We start from the raw sequence: 21,147 nt of genomic DNA on the forward strand, positions 1-21,147 counted from the left end.
ACGGTCGAAATTTAATCGAGCGTTAATATTTCGTTCGATTCCACGATTTCTTATTTTCTCTAGGGATCATCGTCCCTGGAAGAGAAGACTGTACGCGCAGAATGTTCTTTGAAAGACGATGACTAAAAGGATCAGAGGGTGGTTTGTAATATTTTTATACGCGTGAAATGTAACAGGTATTCGATAAAATAAAAACGTTTCTGGAATAGAGTTTTCATTGTTATTATTGAAACTGAATAAATACAGGAGTCGAACAATTGGAATCGGTATCGTTGCAAAAATCACAAGTATACCGAAAAAGGACTAGATCATAGCTATGCGATGGAATATTAACTCAACGTGACTTCGACACAAATGGCGTCTCGAATATTACTCTATTCGTTTTAAATAATATAGAATTAATAACCGTTCAGTGGCAATCGATATTCGATAAATAATTAAAAGAAATAAAAATGCCTAGCCACCGATTCCAATTCAAAGTGTTTCTCAATCGAGATGTTTGGGTTTCGGATTCGAAAATCCGTGATACGCTTGAAACTTCACTGTTCTCGTGTATGGAAATTAAATTGCAACATTCTACCTGGCTTCTCAACTGTCGTTGAAACACGCGGTTTGCTTAACGTTTGTTAACACAACTGAAACATCCGGCGCATTATATTGAACACGTTCGTCGTTAATTAATGAAATTCAGTTTCACGTTCGTTCCAGTACCGTTATTAAAATTCATATCGAAGGAGTTAGGGGGGACGAGGAACGATCGAAAATCGATGAATCTGCGCCATGTTTATTTGGGGGAGAAGAAACGGCGAATAGAGATCGAGAGATACCCGGGGAAAAACGATGCGAAATGTAGAACGAGGCCATTGGGTATTCGCGTTACTTGCCAAATTAAAATGACTCGATCATTTGGGAACCAACGGATGGATTTCCACGGCCCATTAATAAATTAACACATCACCGTATCGACTCGGGAACGAGAGTATCGGGTCAGTTTCTATATCTCCGTCTATCGCGTAAAACGAATTCTTTACTTTGTCGCTGGATCGTTGCGATCGTACGTCGAGTTCTTTGTTTCTGTTACGAGGACGGTCCCAGAAGTAACCGACCTAACGTATAGATGGTGATGGTTTTTGAAACAAAAAATAACAAACGGGGAAAGTATCGACTTTACGAAGCTTTGGTATTTGTTTGGCAGCCATCGACAGTGAAAATTCAATGAAAATTTGTGAACGTGGACAAAATTGGTCATAGATCAGATTCTGGTATATTAAAGTGTCCCTCGTACGTGTCTCGGGAATATTAATGGGAGAAAGAGAAACTTACGAAATCGATTATATCTACGCAATAGAAAATGTCGCAATGTCTTTTGAAAATATACTATGGAATTCAAAGTAAACCAGTAATTTTGACTGGTTGGTAAATCTAGCGTTAAAATCGTCGATTCGGAAGCAAACACCGGAAACGAAAGGAAACTTCGGAAAGAAGCATTAAAATCCCCAGATCTGATATTCCCTGGGTCTCGAGTGGTTCGAGTTGGTTGGAACCAGGACATATGGTATATATCTCGACGATTGTCAAGATTCTGAAGACGTTCGATCCTTGGAACAGTATTCGAAACTACTGGAATATCCATCACCGGCACCTAATCTCGACCGGTCTCGCGGAACGTTAATATTAAAGCTCGATTCGGGTGGAAGTGGAACGCTATCGAGGCAACACGATGAAAATCACCAGGTGGCAGGGGAGCTGAAATGGGCTGAAATGGGCTGAAACGGGCCGAAACAAAACGCGAGCAGGCTTCGAGCTCCTTTCACCGTAACCGAGTAATCGATCGCACGTGGTCTGTGCGCAATCACAGTTGACCTAGGGCCGCGAGAGTTATGCCAGGAATCTCATAAGCGACGTCCGTCACGGCCGAATGTCTCGGTCTTCAATTCAATCGGGGTTACTATTCGTACGACATTCTGTGTCAAGCTCGCTGTGGCTCGTTAAGAATCAATGAAATCCTCAACCGTGTCGGGGCTGTCGTGCTACAACCTTGACCTCCCTGACGAGATCTTCCCCTAAAAAGGGGGTTGCTACACCGAGACAATTTCTTGGATAATCCCGTTCCGCTCGAACTTCCTCGAGCAATTAATGTTCCGCGTGACCCAGTCGCTGAAATTTCACCACGAGTACGTGGAAAAATTACGATTGTTCGAAGAAAACGGACCAAGTAACAATTCTAAGGATCATCCTACATCGGTGGTTACGAAACGAAGGGGAATAAAGTTCTAGGATGTACTCGTATTGAACGAGGTAGTAGTAGGAAGAAAACATTAGAAGAACAGGAAAAGCAAACGTTACTGGAATTTTCCTTCGAATACGTGTGGAAATTACGACAATTATTAGAAAACGAGCACCGTTCTTTGGCTCGTTGGAATATTTTTGGTAACATCGGTATCCAGTATTATCGAGGCTTCTTCTACCGTCTTAAATGCTGCGTAACTACGAAGGAGGAAGGACGGAAACTCGGGATGCTTCGACTTTGCAATACTTCGCAAGAGAGAACGTCAGTTTGTCAAAGAATCGCTATTCGAAGAATTCCTTCGGCGGACTATCGGAACAGCTGCAAAGTGAATTCTTTCGGAAGGACTCTGAACTTCTCTCGACTCGAGTTACCGTATCCCCCGACACTTGCCGAGAAACGTAATTAACGAATGCTCCGTAGGTAAATATTCGCGTGGAAAGAAGAAACGAAAACGCAGGATCAACGGAGCGGAGAGAACAGAGGGGATGCTAAAAAATAACGATGCAATTAACAATTTCAGCCAGGTGTTACGTCCAATTAAAATTTCTTCTTCTTTCGGAGCGGAGAACCGGTTCCCACTTGTCTTTCGAAGGATTTCAATTAATCGTTTAAACGAATTATTACAACGCGTAATTCGCCAGACTGTGGCTTACACAGTCGAGCGGACGATAGATCCTCGGGGTCGGGTTCCTCGAAACAGCACCCTCTTAAAAGATAATTATTCCGCGATTCTAACTTACGATGCACTTGAGTGTAAACTCGGCGAGGCATTCCACAAAGAGCAAAACTGAATAGACGGTACACCCCGGAGCTAAACGCCGGCACGTACTTCGAAAGTTTCATAATTTTTTGAATTTCCTGGGGCCAGAGGCCTCTCCTCGTTAGTCCGCCTTGTCCCTGAGCTGCTGCAGCTTGATGCAGCCTCGCAAACAACGTCGCAACGCTTCTCGAGTAAACGACCAATCGGTCCCCGGTGATGTTTCCTGCGAGGAAACGCGCTCCGGGAAGGAAAGGAGAAAAAAAAAAAGGCGCGCAACGTAATGATAATGATGCACGTGCAACGACGAAAGGTAAACTGTCGCGTTCCCTCCGGGGAGCCCTATGGATTCCGCTCCCTCGCTCCGACATAAATTCTCGACAGCTTAACGACTGTGTAAAATTTCACTGAAAAGTCGTTCGAGTAATGTGCACGTGACTATTGTATCGCGAGGGTAGCCGTGACTGTTTGTCGATTTACTATATTCCGTACGCGAACACTCGAGCGCTTCAACGTATTCGAATACTCGGTGAACACGATTCGAGTACTCGAGTATTACATTTGTTTCGAACACCGATCGAGTATCCGAATATTCGAATTGTTTCGAACACCGATCGAGTATCTGAATATTCGTAGACCGACTTTGCCACGGAAAATAATTTATCTTTGCTAAATCTCCACCATTTTAAGAAAAGTTTTAAATTTATGTAGACTCACGTATAATACGTACACGTGTAGATTCGACCAATGACAAGACGTAAACGTGTCATCGGTATTCGTACTATTCGAATAATGCAAGTATATGGATACCTTCTTATTCGAATACTCGAATACTTTCGTTTGTAAATCGGTGTGCAGTTAAACAGTAAACGATTCTACCAGTGATTTCTGATTCAACTTGTGACATTCTCGATATATGCGACAAAATTTCTCAATTGCGACTCAATTCTCAATCTCAGACACAACTTTATTATTCCATAAAGTGGCAACTGTACGGTAAATAAATTGAATATTCCTTTGATCCGTAATGTCTGTATTGCCCTCGATTGTCTCTATTTCTTCTAAACAGTGCACTATTAACTCCACGAGGGAGGGATGAAATTGAAAAGTTTGTTTATAGAGACAGATCAGCGCGAACTTCTGCCTGTTATGTTTCTGGAAGCGTTGCAAGTACGCTACAAATAGTACCCTATCAATATGCCTTGTCAAGAGCTATTCAGCATTTGTTTTAAATAGCTCGAGTAAATCGAACGTTATACTGTCTCAACGTTCACTTTCCCTTCTCCTCGAATAATCACTACATAGAACTAAAACCAAACTTTGGCGACTATTACGGACTATTACAATACCTCAAATATATACTATAAATTTTCTATAAACGCGTAAACAGAAATGCTACTATCGATCACTTTTTACAAAACAGTTTCATTCGGAAAAGTTTCAATTCTTTCGATACAATAATTTCCTTTTTCTCGTCAAAAGAATATTACATACTCTTGTAGAACATTGAACCTTTCGAAGACCCAAAAAAAATTATATCTCCAGTTACGAATACACGAAAATCGCGTGTTTGAAATTAATTGATTCGTTGAAGATCGTGTCGGATCGTAAATTGAAAAATACTAAACGTACAAATAAGCCTAGTTTTCGTAAACTGTAATCGATACTTTAGAGTCGGTGTAGGTTGCGTTGCTTCGATTATCATCGCGATGGTATTCGAGGTACAATCAGTAGTTTTTAACTGAATCGTGTGACTCGTATACAGTCGTATCAGAAAGTGACGGTAGTCGAATCGCAAGACAGAAAAACTATCGTATTTGTAAAAGACATCGCATGCAGGTGATTGGTATTTCCAGAGTAATTTCGAAGCGAAGCAATTCTCTGGGCACACTTGAGAGTTCAGCAAACGAGAGGGCCGTAGAAAGGAGAGAACGAAAATGGGAATGAACGTGAAGCGAGCTTGATCGGCTACCTTCTAAAAATCATTTCTCGTGCGAAGGGCCGACGGGACCCTGCTCGAGCAGACTCGGGTGATTTCTCTCATTCTGGTCCACGGATCACCCTCGCCCGCCCTTCTGAAACAGAATAAAAGATGGCCTCGTTACGACGATACAGTAATTGAGTCAAGTGTTTAACGTTTAACCGGAACTTTAACGAATAATTTGAAACGTAGCAAAGAATAACTTTCAATTCGAGTCTAATCCCTCGCGTTGTCCGTAATCTTGGAAACAGTTATAACAAACCGGGGCACTCGATGTTGCACGTTTGCAAATCTGGTAAGAAGTTTGATATATATATTTGTCAAACTATCCGCCTGACGTGTAGTTTCGCGCGTCGAAAGATGGTTTTAGAAACAAAAATATTAGAAAGTTATTACTTGGTTCTGACAATTTTTGTTTTCAAAGCTTTTGACCCGGTACGGGAGAGTCACTGAAAATTGTATTCGAAATTGTGAAAATATTTCTAGGTATTGTTCCGACATGTTAATTAAAAAACGTATTTCCAAATCTCGATAGAAACTTTTTACAGAATTGCAAAGCATAAAATATATTTGTGTTCTATGAATTGGCCGATTGGGTTGTACAATTTTTAATGTTATACGTATAACCGTAATGTATAATCAGCTTTATTTAGAAAATTATGATTATCGCACCACGTTCAACTTCTTTTCTTCGATTTAACAATTGTAACATTGGGAAAAGTCCGTTAAGTGTCCAGTCTATTTTATAATACTTGTTAAGGAAAAAATGAATAAAAAATACAATCTGTTGTTCACAATTTTTCAACCGAATATATCGAGTGGTTTCGATCGTTTCAATTACTTATATTTATATCGGAAACATTGGTGTTTGAACGCGTTTGCTAGAAAGGGAAATCAACTTTCTAAATAACTCGTAACCACCGCTATTCAAAGGGACTTTGACTTTTCGATTTCCGAGAAGATTGTCATATCGATGAATTTTAAAGTTCACGTGTGAAAATTCAAAAATTCACGGGGATCTAGCCGTATGCGTTTAGGTATGACATCTAAACGGGCAGTAAAGCAATGTTTCCAAACTCTTAATATAACTGGCATCTCCATAAAGAAGAGGTAGCAGAAGGAGTTTAAATATTGACTATGTACAAGAATTTTCATTAAATAATATCTTCCAATTGCAATTGTTTTTCAGTAAATAATATCTTCCGATTGCAATTATTTTTCAATAAATAATATGCAAAGAGACCTCGATCTTTAAAGAAAGCATGACATTTGATACTGCATATGCACTGCTCTAAACAAGTAAGAATAATTGATTTCTGGATAATTTAACAAAATGAACTAAGTGTCAGAATTGATACAATAATAGTTTTGGTAGGTAGTTTACATATTTGACTGATTTTACCATTTATGTAAAATGAACATTATTTTGATTTCTATTCATAACGGATATATGTTTTAGAATGCAAATGCTAGAATCGTTCAGACATGTGATACTTTCAAAGCATCGAATACCGTATTGAATAAAGTAAAGTAATTTGGGATGTGGTTGTTTTACTGTTTTAAGTAGCACGTACGCTAAGTGCCTCGAGATGTCCAATATCTTCTTAAATAATAAAGTTATTCGAACAGACAGTTTCCTAGTTATTTAGACCAGGTCCTAGTTACGTAGCATGTCGAAGTTTTCATATCCTCGGATACTTTATCGAGCTATAACGTGTACGTAGCATTTTGAAAGTTGTAACGTATCGAACACCTTTGCAACCGACAATCACCCTGGATTTGACGAAACTCTAATTATTTTGAGCAGTACACGAATACGTAGGTGTGAAACAAGACTGTTCCTCGATAAACTAACGCAACCACGCTATACAACTTATACAGTACGAACAGTAACGTACTAAGCATCTAACGCAGTAACATCACTTGAACGGATAACTCTCTAATTGCATCTGCATAATCTACAAATGCATAGGCATAAGACAAAGGTTTACCGTGGTCTCCAAAGCTATAATCGATAGAATTTCTGCACTCTAACGCGGTACGTAACATTTGAAAGATTTTCAAGCATCGACGCACACGTCCGACCGATACAACTCCCCGGACTGGACGATTCCTTTAATTATTCCGAGCGATACATCAACAATGTATAGAAAGGAAAGTCCCCGTTCGGTAAGTTGCACACACGGTGCAACTTGTACATTACGAGCGGTACTAAAAATATTTAGTACCTTTGTCAGCAATATCGTTTGAACGGACGTCCCTCTAATTAGATCTGAACAGTGTATAAACACGCAGGCATAGAATAAGGGTTCACTGTGTCTCCGTAGCCGAAATTGACAGTATTTTTGCGTTTACACAACAGTTCACCGAAAACACAGGATAAAAACTTGTCCACGGGGACGCAGGCACGCAGGCACGCAGGCACGCACGCAGGCACGCACGCAGGTACGCACGCACGCACGCACGCACGCGTGGACGTGAGATTAACTGCACCGGCTCACGCCAAGCGTAACTTAATAGCGTCGTGCACGCCACTTAACGCTTAACATCGCGAGACGATTTTCGTTCTCTCCGCGAACTGGCGGACGACTTTCACGGGGAACGTGGCTCCAAACTGCGCGGTGCCGGCGACGAACTGTGTGGCCTCGTCAAATAAAAGGGGGGACACACTACTGCGCACAATCTTAAGGATAGTTCGATCGCAATTCGGTCCATGTGATATCAACCACGTTCCTGGAGCTGGCTTAATCAGCCTCGTTTCGGTGAAACATGGAGCGTGCGACTTGCTAATCGGCTTTCGAACCGGCGGATTTTACATTTTTTTTCGCAGCCCGCTCTTGCATTCCGTTCTTGGAGTAGTTCCAACGCGTTCGTCGTACACTTCAATGAAGCTTACGACGAGGAACCGATAATACTTGTCGATCGAAATTCCAAAAGGCTGAACGCGCTGCTAAAAATAAAAGGGGGATCTACTCGAGAGATTTCCTCGCGGAACGAATTGTCCAAAGTTCGAAACATTGCGAGAGATCGTTGTTGAAAAAAAATTGGAGCTTCCGATCGAAAGATTTTGCAAAGAAACACCGATAGTATCGATCGAAAATTCGAAAATGTATACGTTGCTGAAAATAACGACCGGTGAATCTACTTCAGAGATTTTGTCGCTGTACAAAATTGTAAAATTCGAAAGATCGTGTCAGATCTCTGCTAGAAAAAATCAGAGTACAATCGAGACTTTATCGGTCGATGAAACGCATCCAATGCTGTAAAACTTTCAAAAGGTGGTACACGTTGCTCGAAATAATCGGAGGATGGTCCGATCAAAGGACCTCGTCGTTCGATTCGGCGGTAAAAAATTTGAAAGCTCCACCGTACCGTGGAGATGACCGATTTGTACGACTATCGCGCAGCAAATGATCCAACACTTTACAAGCTGCAATATGGTGGAATACTGTCCGAGGTAAGTAGAGGATTACCGTCTTTGGTGAAATTTGCATTTTGAAAGTTACCGGTATCGTCCGAATTATACACTCCGATACCCGATCCTTGGTTCGTTCTTGAGACGCTAGATCCTCTAATTAGTTGGATCTGTATATTTTAGATGTTGGCTAGAAACGTTGGTGTACCGAATATACAAAGATATCCCTATCCCTAAAATTTAGATTACGCGGTTATATTATACAGGAACGCGATCCCTCGAATTGTTTCAAATTCGAGGATAAAACCCAAGTAAAGAAGAATTCGATTAAAAAATATCGCACTTGAGCACAATTTTGCATAGATTTCGCGCACAAAAATTAATGAAACTCTCTGTACGAAATCGTTCGATCGAGACAGGGAATTCGTTGGCGAATTTGTTTCAGGGGAGAACACGAGCGTTGTTAAATTTCCCTCGAAAGACAATAACCTCCTTGTGTTTGGATTAACCGGTAGCAACAAGGTTGGTCGCTGAAAAAGTCAACGAGATTCGCCGCGTCGGCATTCAACTGGTTCCTGAACTTCATTCTCCGATTCCGCTTTCCGTTTCACGTTCTATCGATCCCGAAGACACAAGGAGGGACTTGTGGCAATGAAGCAGCACAAAGCGACACACGGAAAAATACAAACAGACACGCGCACGAAACCAGTCCAACTAGAGCCGAGCGAACCGACAACCGACACGGCGGTGCGCGACCGTTGTCTTCGATCGTTGCTGCTCCATCGCCTTCCTCTCGAGGAAAGAAAACCGACGCGACCGAGAACTTACAAACCAACCGAGTTCTCGACATCCGGTCGAAAATGAGAAAAACCGGCACACTTCGATGACTTTCGTTACGAAGAAAATCGTTGAACGTGGAACGTAAATCTATTTAAGAGTTTCTCCGCTTCCCACTGGGAGTTGTCGTTGTTCCGATCGCGAATTCATCTCGGTCGAATCGATCTTTGACGGTCGGAAAATTCTACCAGACTCTTCCGGAGGACGAAGAATCCCGGTTGGATTCGAAGATCGTCTACCGAAACGCGTTGACCGATATCTTTCGCGCTAGGAACCGCACGAAGTAAACCGTGACACTAACAATACTTGGCGCCCGAGTCGAAACGAGACGTCCCCAGGACTGGTTTACGCGTTCTCGTCGGCCGAGAAACGAAACATCGGCTCGAGGAAGGGACGCTAAGTGGACTCGGGACGAAACGACTCGAAAAGAAGCGTCAGGGGAGGGGGAGGAGGGTGGACGACGAAGAGGATAAGAAACGTAGGAGCGTGTCGTAGGGCGCAATTTCGAATGGTAACGGTGGTGTGGCCGGGGTTTCGATCGATAAGGGATGCGTTTAAGGGTGAGCAACGAGAGTGAACGCAAGGAGAGCAACAAACACAGCAGCCACGAGTCACCGTTCGCGTTTGGTAATCGTACCGGCGTGTAACGCTACAACCGTGTGTTGGTCGTGGACGTCCGGTAAGCGACACCTGTCAGTGGACGTTGAATCGTGAGAAAAAACGTGGCGTGGACCGATGCCGGGGTGGGGAGGAACCGAAAAATCAAAAGCAACCGACGAAGAACGGATACCTGGAAGGGAAGCGGGAAATCGAAGCCGGGACGAACGAGAAATAGGTGAAACCGGGGAACAACGGGGACAACAAAGAAAACAAAGACACCCCCAGGAAGAGAGGGAGGAAGGGAGGGAGGGAGGAAGGAAGGGAGGGCGAAGAAAGAGTGGGGAAAAAGGGAAAAAAGAAAGGAAGAGAGCCGGTAGAGCGAAGCACGATTTCGTGGTGGCGTGCCAGAGCCGATGGTCCCGGACCAGCCGATCGATATACCCTTTTTCGAGAGTGCCTTCGACCGACCCTCCCTACGGTGTGCTGGCACACCACCCTCTGCTTCTCTCTTCCACGGTGAAGACGCGCGTGTCGTCTGGCAAGGGCGGCCGTTAAAGGCGTACTGAATGAACCGACTGTTCCAGGACGTACCTTCCGTCGGCGGGGACGATCAGCTCGTAGCGGGGCACCCTGACCGCGTCGTTGGATACCCTTTCGTTGGATTTTTCAACGACGTGCGACGCGAAGCAGCCGCGGAATCTTCCGGTTGCAGCTTTCTCACCTCACCGTATAACGCCACGCGGGAATCAATACGCGCGCCTGCCTCAAGCTTTTCTCTCTCCTTCCCCTCCCACTCTCTATCGCGCTTCTTCTCCGCCCTTACTCCGTTCTACCGGCGTACACCGGTGTCTCTCCCTGTCTCTCCCTGTCTCTCCCCGCGATCGTGCACTCGCGCGAGCACTCTCCACGTTCCGGTGGAGGTCCGTCGCGACACCAGGTCCCTCGGTAGCCCTGGCTCGTGGAATCGTTCGAAGAGGAGAACCTGGTTCGGCTCGACGAGAGTTTCTCGATTATTTTCTTAGTTTCTTCCGGTTTCTTTTCTCAAAGTTCCACGGGAGGTGGACGCGTCGCGCGGTTCACCCTCTCGGCCCGCGACCGATACCAGTCTCGACGGGACACGCGTCGCGCGGACGAAACGCAGCACGTAAACCGAGGATTGGCCTGACGACGGTGTGCAACGCGCCGCGCCGCATAACCACGACTACCTGGAGAGCACCCGGGCGGACATGTTGGTCGCGGGCACTGCGCACACGCGCCAGCCCCCGGCGCTCTTTTTCTCGCCGTAGTCGCCGCGGGCTCGGCTCGAGAGACCACGGGGACGAACGCCGTGGAATCAATTTTTCCGCCGCCGGAGACTAGATTTTCGAGGTTCCTTTTCCACCGGTTCCGGCGGAAAACCGATCCGAGACGAGACGACGACCCCGCCGTATCGCTCGAGACGCGACGCGACGCGACACGGCGCGACGCGACGCGACGCCACGCCACGCCACGCCACGCCACGCCACGCGCAACGAGGAGCCGTTTAATAGGGAAACGGTCACCAGACGAGTCCTCCGACGAGTTTGATGGGTTTATCGATTCCCGTGAATTCTTCCTCGGTCCGTGCACTTTTGAGAATATTTCTTCGTTTTTTTTTTCTTCTCTCCTTTAACGTCCGATGCAACAGGTTATTCGAAAGCTTTTCGTGGATTCTTTGTTTCGACGACACCGTTCCACCCTTTCTTATCTCCCTTAACCCGATGCTAATGCATCATTTTGCCATTACTCGTCCCGGTCGTTCGTAATCGTCTCTTTCTACTTCTTGGACGAAGGCTTCCATAATTGGAACGCTTCCAATTTTCTTACACCGTGACGTTTCTTAGGGAAATATTTTCATCGATTCGTCGTACTCGCGTTTACTCGACGATAGCGACGAACAAAGAGATTTTTCGAAGAAATTTTAACGACCGTTTACACGGAGGAATCGAATGTAAGCCACTCGGTGACAAATTGAGAGACAGGGCGTTTAATTTGCACCACCGGTATCCTAATTTGGAGCGCAACGTTATACGTGAAATATCGAGTTTCATATTAAACCCTTAAGTAGCTACGCTCATATTTGTAATATAAGTAGGAGCGCATGTATTCACCCCTAAATTGCTTTTTCGTTTTTGATCATAAATGGAAAAATATTTTTAGGATACAAAACAGATTTACATTGTACACTTATTACTAATATTGTTCGATAAGTACCTTCTTTTTCTTCTTAAGGAAATTGCAACGTTGAAAATATTTGCACGATATTATATCATCTTTGCGATTTATTTAAGCAAATACGGTGAGCTTATATATTAGCAAGAACGATTTTATCCTTCGATTCGAAGAAGTGCAAAATTTATTTTTAAAAACTTATTTTTCCATTAATAAATACTTTTGTTTCGTTTAGAATATAATTGATTCAAAGTATCGACAGTTAGAAAGGAAAAACTTTAATCGAATTACTTTAGAAAATTCATTCGGTTTTCACATTTAGGCTAGAAAAAGTTGATTGTAATACCTTTGTTCTTTGAGCAATCGTGCATTTTGATGGAATTCCTTTGTCCTCCGATACAGACGTCTGTTGCGGTTGTTGTTCAGTTCGTGCAATCTTCTTTACACTCGAGCAGAGAGGTTTTGGAATTGACTAAAGTCATCCAATTTGCTGCCGAGGTTCTTGTTGAGGAATAGTATTTGAACATGTATGTTTGCTATAACCAAAGGTCTGTAAAATAGAATAAGAGACCATCGCCTACTTCTCACAGTCGGTCATACGATCCATAATGCATGAATATCTCTGGTACCTACAATATACAAATATACTGTGAAAACTAGAAAGAAAGAATGCGATTGTTGTCGCAAAAAATCACGTACGCTAATTTTCCTGAGACAATTGTAGAAAATTACACAATACCTCGCAATACGATCAATTTATAATATTAAACAGCAGCGCATAGTTTACCTCAGTGGAATTTTTCTAAAATTCCATGTACCTATACGATGGTTATATAAACATATATATTTATTTGTTCGTTAAATATAATTTTTAAACGAATACACGTATATATTAATTTTAATATCGATGCATTGCAACAAAAAACTTTCAGTTTTCCGTCAGATACAGACAACATCGATCAGTTTTCTTAATCAAACATTTTCAAACACGTACAAAGAATCACTTCGTTGTTCATAAATTTTATATACGATCTGTCTATTAGGTGCTTTTTTGCAATGAATATTAAAAAAAAGTATCGTTATGTACAGTCACTCATGGTAGAGAAACAATTACCAGAGGAACAATGTCCAGTGATACGAGGCGTTTATAGTAATTCGAACATTCGAAGATCAACATTGTCTCTGTTTCAATAGTTCGTATTACTCTCGTGTCACTCGAAATGAATTTACGGAAAGTAAATCATAATAATGATAAAAGATATCGGTGCATTAGCACCGGGTGTCGAACATGTTGTTCTCAAGTTGGACACTTGAAAGAATGTCTGCAGCCTTGTCGTACAGTCAGAGGTACAGTCGGTCGCAAAAATCTACGTACACTCTATAATTTTGGAATATTACAGAAATGTCGAGAAGTGCTCGTAAATGATCAATGAATAAAAATCTTTAATTAGGCACTATTTCCAGAACAAAAATAAGAAAAAAATGATAATCATTCGTAATTAAAAAAAAAAAAAACGAAACTTGTACGTTTATTCGTTCGTGTTGCAAATACGAGCGAGATAAATTATAACATTAAAGGTTAAATTTGTATAAAGAATTCTCTTGTTCGCGAGAAAACATCGTCGAATGCAAAATGCAATATACACAAAATGTAGAAATATCACGAGTCGACGAAAGCTCGCAAAAAGGTTTTCATATTTGCAAGAAGACATCGTTAAATGTAAAATACAATGTGCAGAAAATGTACAAATACCCTAAGTAGATTAAAACTCATAGAAGAGTTTTTACGCTTACGAGAAAACATCTTGAAACATAAATTACAATACACAGAAAACGTACAAACACCCCAAGTATATTAAACCTCGCAGAAACTGTACCTAAAATTGCATCAATGACTCGTGCATATCAACAGTCGAGTAACGTAGATTCTTAGTTCGCGTTAGTTTCCGATAACGCATTGACTTAACGCGCGTAAACTCTGTCTTTGTGGTTGCGCACAAAGCAACCGGTTCAGAAGCATCGCGCAAATTAACGAAACAACTCAGCAACCGGTACAACGTTCGCAGACGTCATTTGCACCTGCACGTCCGTATGTTCCACGCTTTTCAAAGCGGACGAAATTTGCCTACCATTGATAGGCGTGGGTGTCGAATAATTATACCATCTTCTCGCGATGGTACTCCGAGGAACAAATCTGTTCTGGGAATCTCGAGATCCAGGAAAAGTAGAAACTACGAATTCCTATCCGGCGCGGTGAAATACCGCGATAACTCTTGGCGAAGTTACCGTAGGATCGAAAACTAAAATATAGATTCGCCTGGAAAATTGATTCTATGCAACTGTGCGAGGCCGGTCGTCCTCGCTTCTTCTCAGCTCCTTGGGTTCGTTCTCGTGCTGTCGAACCCTCGCACGCAGACGTCGAAATTTTTCTCTCCGTTTTTCCATCCCGCGCCATCTACTACACTCGCACGACGACAGTGACGGAAGAGTATGCACGGGGATACGTCGGTTTCTACAGCGACTTGACTGAGTTTTATTAAATTTCTTGCCGCTCGGTAAATAGTCCCTCATACGGAACGATACTTATCGAGCACGAAGATACGTCGTGGTTGGTCTACCCGTTCCATTTTTGCCACGGCCGATGTTCTCCGGTATTTTAGGCCACGAATCGATGGGGAAGCTCGTGAATTTCCTCCTCACGGCGTTCGACACTTTCCCCGATGTATTTGCCAGCCGTTTATCACCGGTTCGAACGGACCGGTGTAATTGTCGTTGAGTCGACTTACCCGAGGTTGTTGCATTTTTTTCGCTCCTATCCTTTCATCGTATTTCTCTCGTTTACCACCGCCTGTTAATTGCCGTTAATCGGGGCTCGTCTTCCCCTTTAGCGAGTTTCTGAATCGATATTACGAAATTTACGGGTCTAACTAGGAGTCTACAGCGATCTTTCACTTTCCGGTACTCGGCTCGAGACGACAATCGCTACTTACCCCGCATTCGAGCGCATCGGCGCTCCCAATTTTGTCGCTCTAAAGTGACAATTATTGTACACTCCGAATTAAAATTTTCCAAGCTCCTATTTATCGAGATTCTTTTTTTACAAAGTGTAACCAGAATTGTAGATCACCAGTTAATCGCAAAAGAAATAAGTGTCGGGAGATTACCGTTTCGTGTGTTCATTTTTAATATCGATACAATGTCTCGAGAAAGCCTCGCAACAAGACCAACTTAAAGAGCTGCTGTTATTTAGATATTTCGTAAAATTTTTGGAAGAAATATAGCAAAATCGCGCGACGTCGCAAGTTCGTATATCGATTACGAGTTAAGTAGGATCATCTAGATGGTACTGCCCTCGCAGTGAGACAGCTGACGTCAGCGGACCTGCAATAGTGTAAATCCCTCTTGACTGACGTCTTTCGCGCGTATTTTCAGCAATTAATAATTCGGAGGTAAAGCTTCGACACAATTTCATTGTTCTGTATCTTCGTCTTGTTTTCGTATATTGAATTACCTCTTAAAGTTTCGGACACCTGTAGCCGAACACCCTGTATATTTACTCTATCGAAGCGAAAGAACTGTACAACATATGCGATGTACAATATATCCCTTGTATCGAAACGAAAGAACTGTACTATAACTGTACTACGCTCGGATTGAAATCCAGCGATAGCAGTAGTGGTTGCATTATTTCAATTTTATCGACGATTGCTTTATATAATTTACGCACACTTTTGCACTGTGTATAATACATATACCGTATAGTTTTAACGGAAACAGAAGAACTGTACTAGGTATATACACGGTATATTTTCGATGGAAACTAAAGAACTACGTACGTATACCCTATACGTTTGAAACAAAACGAAACAACTGTACGTATAGAGGTAATACGAGTTAAAACGAGGGACCGAAACTCATTGGTGCGATGGCGACAGGGTCAGCGACCATTGGCCTGGATAAACACAGACTACCGACGACCGAATTCGTTCATTCGCCCATCTCTCGGTACACTACGTAAAGCCACCTCCGCGCCGATGAAAGGTATTGGAAAATTAACCCGAAACTGTTCCAGAAGGGAAAGCTCGATGGCCCGATTAGGAAATACCGAGGAGACATCGGTCGTTCGTTTTGAGAAAAATTCACAGGTTCGCGATCGAAGGTGCAAGAACTCCCGGGCTCAACAGTTGAGCCAGCGGATCCCATTTCACGTTCAGGGTTTTCGGTGTCGCGCGTGAAACTGATACACTACCCGAAAGACAAGTAACTTTCATCGATCTCGTTCGACGATCACGTCGTGTTCCCCTACCGTGGCCGATCCTCTCGTTTCTTTTCCCTTTTTACGTTTAATTGCTCGTCACGAGGACGAGGTGCTCGAGCCTCTAACCGGACCCGAATAAATTTGAAAACCGTTCACGGGGAATTTTATTGGACGTTCGAGAGATTCCAGCGATTCTCGCCGTTATTAATGTTTCTGTCCGGAGCACGTTATTTTACACTGAACGCCAACAAAGCGGTTACGTTATTGAATCGTAAAATCACGTTCCTCTCGATCAATTGGAACCCGGAGGCGGTGGGACAACGCTCGGCGAATGTTTCCGTATTCGCTTCGGTAATTCGTATATTCAACGTATACACGGATACCGCTCGAGTACTCGAGTACTCGAACGTACTCCCGCTCACCCGAACGAGAACAAGAAATTTGCGACCATCGTGTCACACGTACCACGTGTGACCTAGTTTTAGTATCTTATGCATGGGATTTCGTGGTTTTACTTCGAAATACATCGTTTCGTACCGCGTATACGACGATTCGAGGAATCCGATGTATTTCCACAATCGCTTATGAGTAATACGTTGCTCGATAAGTTCGATAAGAAATGGAGCTATTTGTTTCGTCGTTTTATTTTCCGAAAGATGGTACTGTTGTTCGATGAACGTGCGCGAAGTTTCGTGTAGATCCGTCGACTCGTTCGTGTATTTACAGTTGTTAGAAGTTCAAGTGTCGTAGTGTTCTTTTACGATGAAAAAAATGACAAAACTTCACATCGAACAACCCGATATTTGACCACTTGGTAATAATCGAATCGAGAGATTCGTATCGCGACTGTAATGTAAATATTTTTAAGACTATCGACTAAATATAAAAATAGGAATAAAAATGTAAAGATAAAAATAGCAGGAAGTTAACGATTCGAGGTAATTTCGCAAGTTCTTTTAAATTTATCGTTGGACGATTAGAAGATGTTCGGAATTGTGTCGCTCTAACTGAATTACGAGATAATCGTCCATTCGATCGAGTATAAAAAATTTCGACAAGCTGTAAATGGAATTAAACAGAAATCAAACTCTGTATAATCGATGGGTATCGACACTCGTGTGTCTCGGTGAGTCTCGAATCGTTCGAAGAACGTTCCTCGGAACGGTTCGATACCGTAGTATCGATTTCGTACCTAAATCTATCGACGATGATAAAAATACGTCTCGGTGCGGTTACTAATAGCGACCGTTTCGAGTAGCGTTTATCTCGGTACACTCTGTACGGTAACCGGCGTGCAATTCGCGGTACAATCAAAGAGGGAGTGATTCCTCGTGTTGAAATAAGAAAAAAACGTATAATAAATTTTTATCCTGGGAGGCTTCCTCCTCGAGAAAATTGAGCTCAAAAGTCGGTGAGCGCGACGCTTCTCGAGGTCGTTTTGCCTCGGGAACGAAGCTTCGGGTGAAAAAAGTTCATTTTAAATTTTTCACTTATTTCCCGACGAAGAGTCATGCTCGCGGAGTTGGCGGTTATTTAAAATTATTTCCTTTTTTAGAGAACCTCGTAGGTTGGGAGCGGCGCGACGAAGCGAGTTCGAGAAGTTGGTCCGGCTAGTAGAGTCCGTATCTCCTTCGATGTCCCTTCGCGATTCGGACTACGCGTTGTCCTACAACGGCTGTGTCACAATTGCTGCCTGATTGCGATCTTTTACTCCAAGGGCTGGGAGAGTGAGAAGAGGAGAGAACGAGAGACTGCGAGAGAGCAAGAGTGTGAACGAACGAGTGTGAAATAGTGCGCGAGAGAATGATCGACTGTGAGAAAGTGTGAGAATTAGAAAATGAAAGAGTTTAAGAGAAAGTGCGAGAGGGTGTGAAAGAGAAAGAGAGAGAGAGTGTGTGTGTGTAATACAAAATGTAATAGACAATCGAAGAAAGAATCTATGAGATTGTGAAATAGTGAAAGAGAGCGAAAGAGAGACGAGAGAGTAACGGAGTAATAGAGTGAGATAGAGTGTGTGCGATAGAAAGAGTGACAGAGTGACAGAGTGACACAGTGACAGAGTGAGAGAATGATGGAATGAAAGAACGAGGCAGTGAGAGTGAGGATGAGAGTGAGAGTGAGAGAGTAGGACAGAAATGAACAAGAGTGAGCGAGAGATGGAGCGTCAGAGGAAAAAAAGGATTAGCTGCGGAGCTTGCAATCAACGTGTCTCAGAAGCACCCTGGCCAGGCTAGTGTATCGATCTAATAGTCTGCACTTCGCGGCAGCCCGTGAAATACGGTGATTACATCACGTGATTTCGAGAAAAACCATAAAGGTGGAAACACATTGATGTGAAAGGTGGACCACCATCGGGTAAAACTTCTTGATACCAAAGTCTGAATTTCGGACAAAAATTTTAGAAAATTTCGGAACTTTTGTTCAAACTTTTCACCGATTTTAGAACTTTGCTATCAGGAGAAATGATACTCGAAGAAGGTTTCTTGTTCCTCGGATTTTTCGAAATGACGTTAGTCAATTATTGGTGTACTGATTCGTAGCAATACAGGAAAGAGAGAAGAAGGTTGTAATTAAAAAACTAGATGTATTCTGAATATGTTTGGTTCATTTGGTATAAGATACAGGTTTCTTCCATATATAATCATACCATCATTTATCGTCGTACTTTAGGTATCATATACTCTTATCGTCCTTACATCCGTATGAAAGCAAATGATACTTGTTTAAAGAGAGAGTCCTTTAAAATTGAATACTTTTACGAAACCAGTAAACAAAAAATTCATTCTTCGTTTCAAGTGTTTATTAAAGCGAGTTTATTAAAGTTCATTATGAAAGTGGTGTGAGTCTATTTACCTATGTTTCGAAGTATAAAAGGACTTAAAAATGTCGATAAGCGTTAATTGACTCGGTGTATACTTTCGGTAATGCCCGATAAGTAAATTTAAAAGGTGTTTGAAGAATGTAGATATTACGTTCGGAACTTCGAACGTACCCGTGACTTTATGGCACAAACGTCAGATGTATTTTATGAAAATATTCATCGTTTCAATTTGTGTGAAATTTCGTCAAAATTGAGAAGTTCATTCATAGTATTCGAGTACCTGCAGAAACGTTCGAATATAAACTCGAACTAACTCAATTTCGTGTATACAAGTTTTAACAATTAATCCTGCGTAATGTGTAATTTTTAAGATTAAAAATAAATATTCGTATACCTTTCTTATACAAGGTGGTAAAAAAATGGTCCAAGACTTCGAGGACTTACGATACTTATCGAGAGGAACAGGAAACGTCTAATCGATATAAATCTTACAATCCATTCTTTCGTAAGTTAACTAATTGCCTAACTTTTCTTATTTACGAACATTCTATATTGTAAGTCTCTTTGCAACATATTGAATCTAAACAGGAACTGTTTAAATGTACATCGGTTCAAGGTTGTTTTCACGAGATCGTTAATATCAACAAAGATTACGTTATCGACGATACAAACATTTTCTTGTCGCAATTAATTTTCGATACGTCTTCTTTTCATTTGAATACACATTTCGCATTTATGGATCATGGACCAACGTACTATTGCAAATACTCCTGTGTTTTGTATTGCACGGCAATGCACACTGCATCTCGATTTATTGTCGTAAATCTAACACATTATTTATCAGCGATGAGTGGTCCATTGTTTCTAAATGACCCCACAAGAAAAGATCAATCTATCTTAATAACCGGAGAGTTACGCTTATCACACTCAATTCTGAATGGGTACCGAAGATTTATGTTTACGTCTACGTAGCAATCTTTGTCTATATTAGTGTTCTCGTGTCGACAGTCTTCAATCGATGTTTCTAACTCAATTCCACTATTTACATTCGACGAATCGTGAAGAAACTCACGATATCGAATATTCGTAAATAAAAATTAATTTCACACCGAAAAGATCGATCGTAAGACCTACGTTGATTTAATATTTTTTCTTCCTCTCGATGAGTATTATACCGGACCCCCTTTTTTATTATTCTGTATATTAAGCTTTAACGAATCCAGAAATGTTATCGATATGACCGACTTTACACCGGGTAATTGACCTCAAATGAGAACTAGGAGATTTCCTCGGTGGAGGACCTCTCGTCACGCCATCTTATGGACCATGCGTTATGGTCTTTATCATCAAGTCGGTTCTTAGAATATGTAATTCCAATTGCTGATTAAACTTATTTAAAACAAACACCCGTTATTTCTTCTACCCTGACTACGCTGGTGATTCTTCTACTATTGTGTAATAAAACTAAAGATAAAAGTATTTTATTGGAAATAAACGGAATTGTTCATAAATACGTCGACCCGAACGTCCAATTTTAACACTTTAATTGTCACGAAGTAAATTTCTTTATAAAAGCAGTTGAAATCAGTTATTTTTACCGGTTGGTAAATCTAGCGTTGAACGCTGAATGATAAAAGTAACGAAAATCGAGTATCAAAATTGTAGTATTCGATAGCCTGGACTCTTATCGGGAACTTTACACTATTTCTAACATCGATATTTGATGCTCGAAGGAACAGCTTCGACCAACTTCTCGGGATTTTCTACAACTGTGCGCCGATACGAACAGTCGAGATCCTCTACCGCAAAATTTATCGTCGAGGTAACTCGGGGTCGAACACCTCACGCGATTGAATCGAAAACTTCCGAAAATTCCGAAGACTTCGTATCCAAGTACAGAAGGCTTCTTTGTAAAAAGGTCCTTCTCCGCTACGATTCGCCAACTGTTTGCGAACAGCATTGAATTTTAAGTTCCTAGAAATCGTTTGTTCGCGAAAA

The 21,147-nt window shown here is 42.0% G+C and overlaps 1 protein-coding gene across 11 annotated transcripts in view; it reads right to left on the reverse strand.

Moving 5' to 3' along the window:
* Positions 1–21,147, reverse strand: part of Rhogap100f (Rho GTPase activating protein at 100F) — an 89,046-nt gene that overhangs the window by 59,448 nt on the left and 8,451 nt on the right. For 5 of the 11 annotated variants that reach the window (XM_076323756.1, XM_076323748.1, XM_076323760.1 and 2 more), the window contains exons 2-3: positions 12,417–12,699; positions 5,020–5,122 (exon numbers count right to left, since the gene is read on the reverse strand). The exons of 2 other annotated variants lie outside the window; for them this stretch is intronic. The gene's annotated coding sequence lies outside the window, so the exon portion shown is untranslated. Of the gene's footprint in view, positions 1–5,019; positions 5,123–7,256; positions 7,367–10,471; positions 10,689–12,416; positions 12,700–21,147 lie in introns of those variants that run through there. 4 more of the 11 variants (XM_076323749.1, XM_076323751.1, XM_076323753.1 and 1 more) reach the window with 4 other exon arrangements.

The sequence above is a fragment of the Ptiloglossa arizonensis genome, chromosome 12 (genome assembly GCF_051014685.1).
Source record: "Ptiloglossa arizonensis isolate GNS036 chromosome 12, iyPtiAriz1_principal, whole genome shotgun sequence".
NCBI classification, from domain to species: domain Eukaryota; kingdom Metazoa; phylum Arthropoda; class Insecta; order Hymenoptera; family Colletidae; genus Ptiloglossa; species Ptiloglossa arizonensis.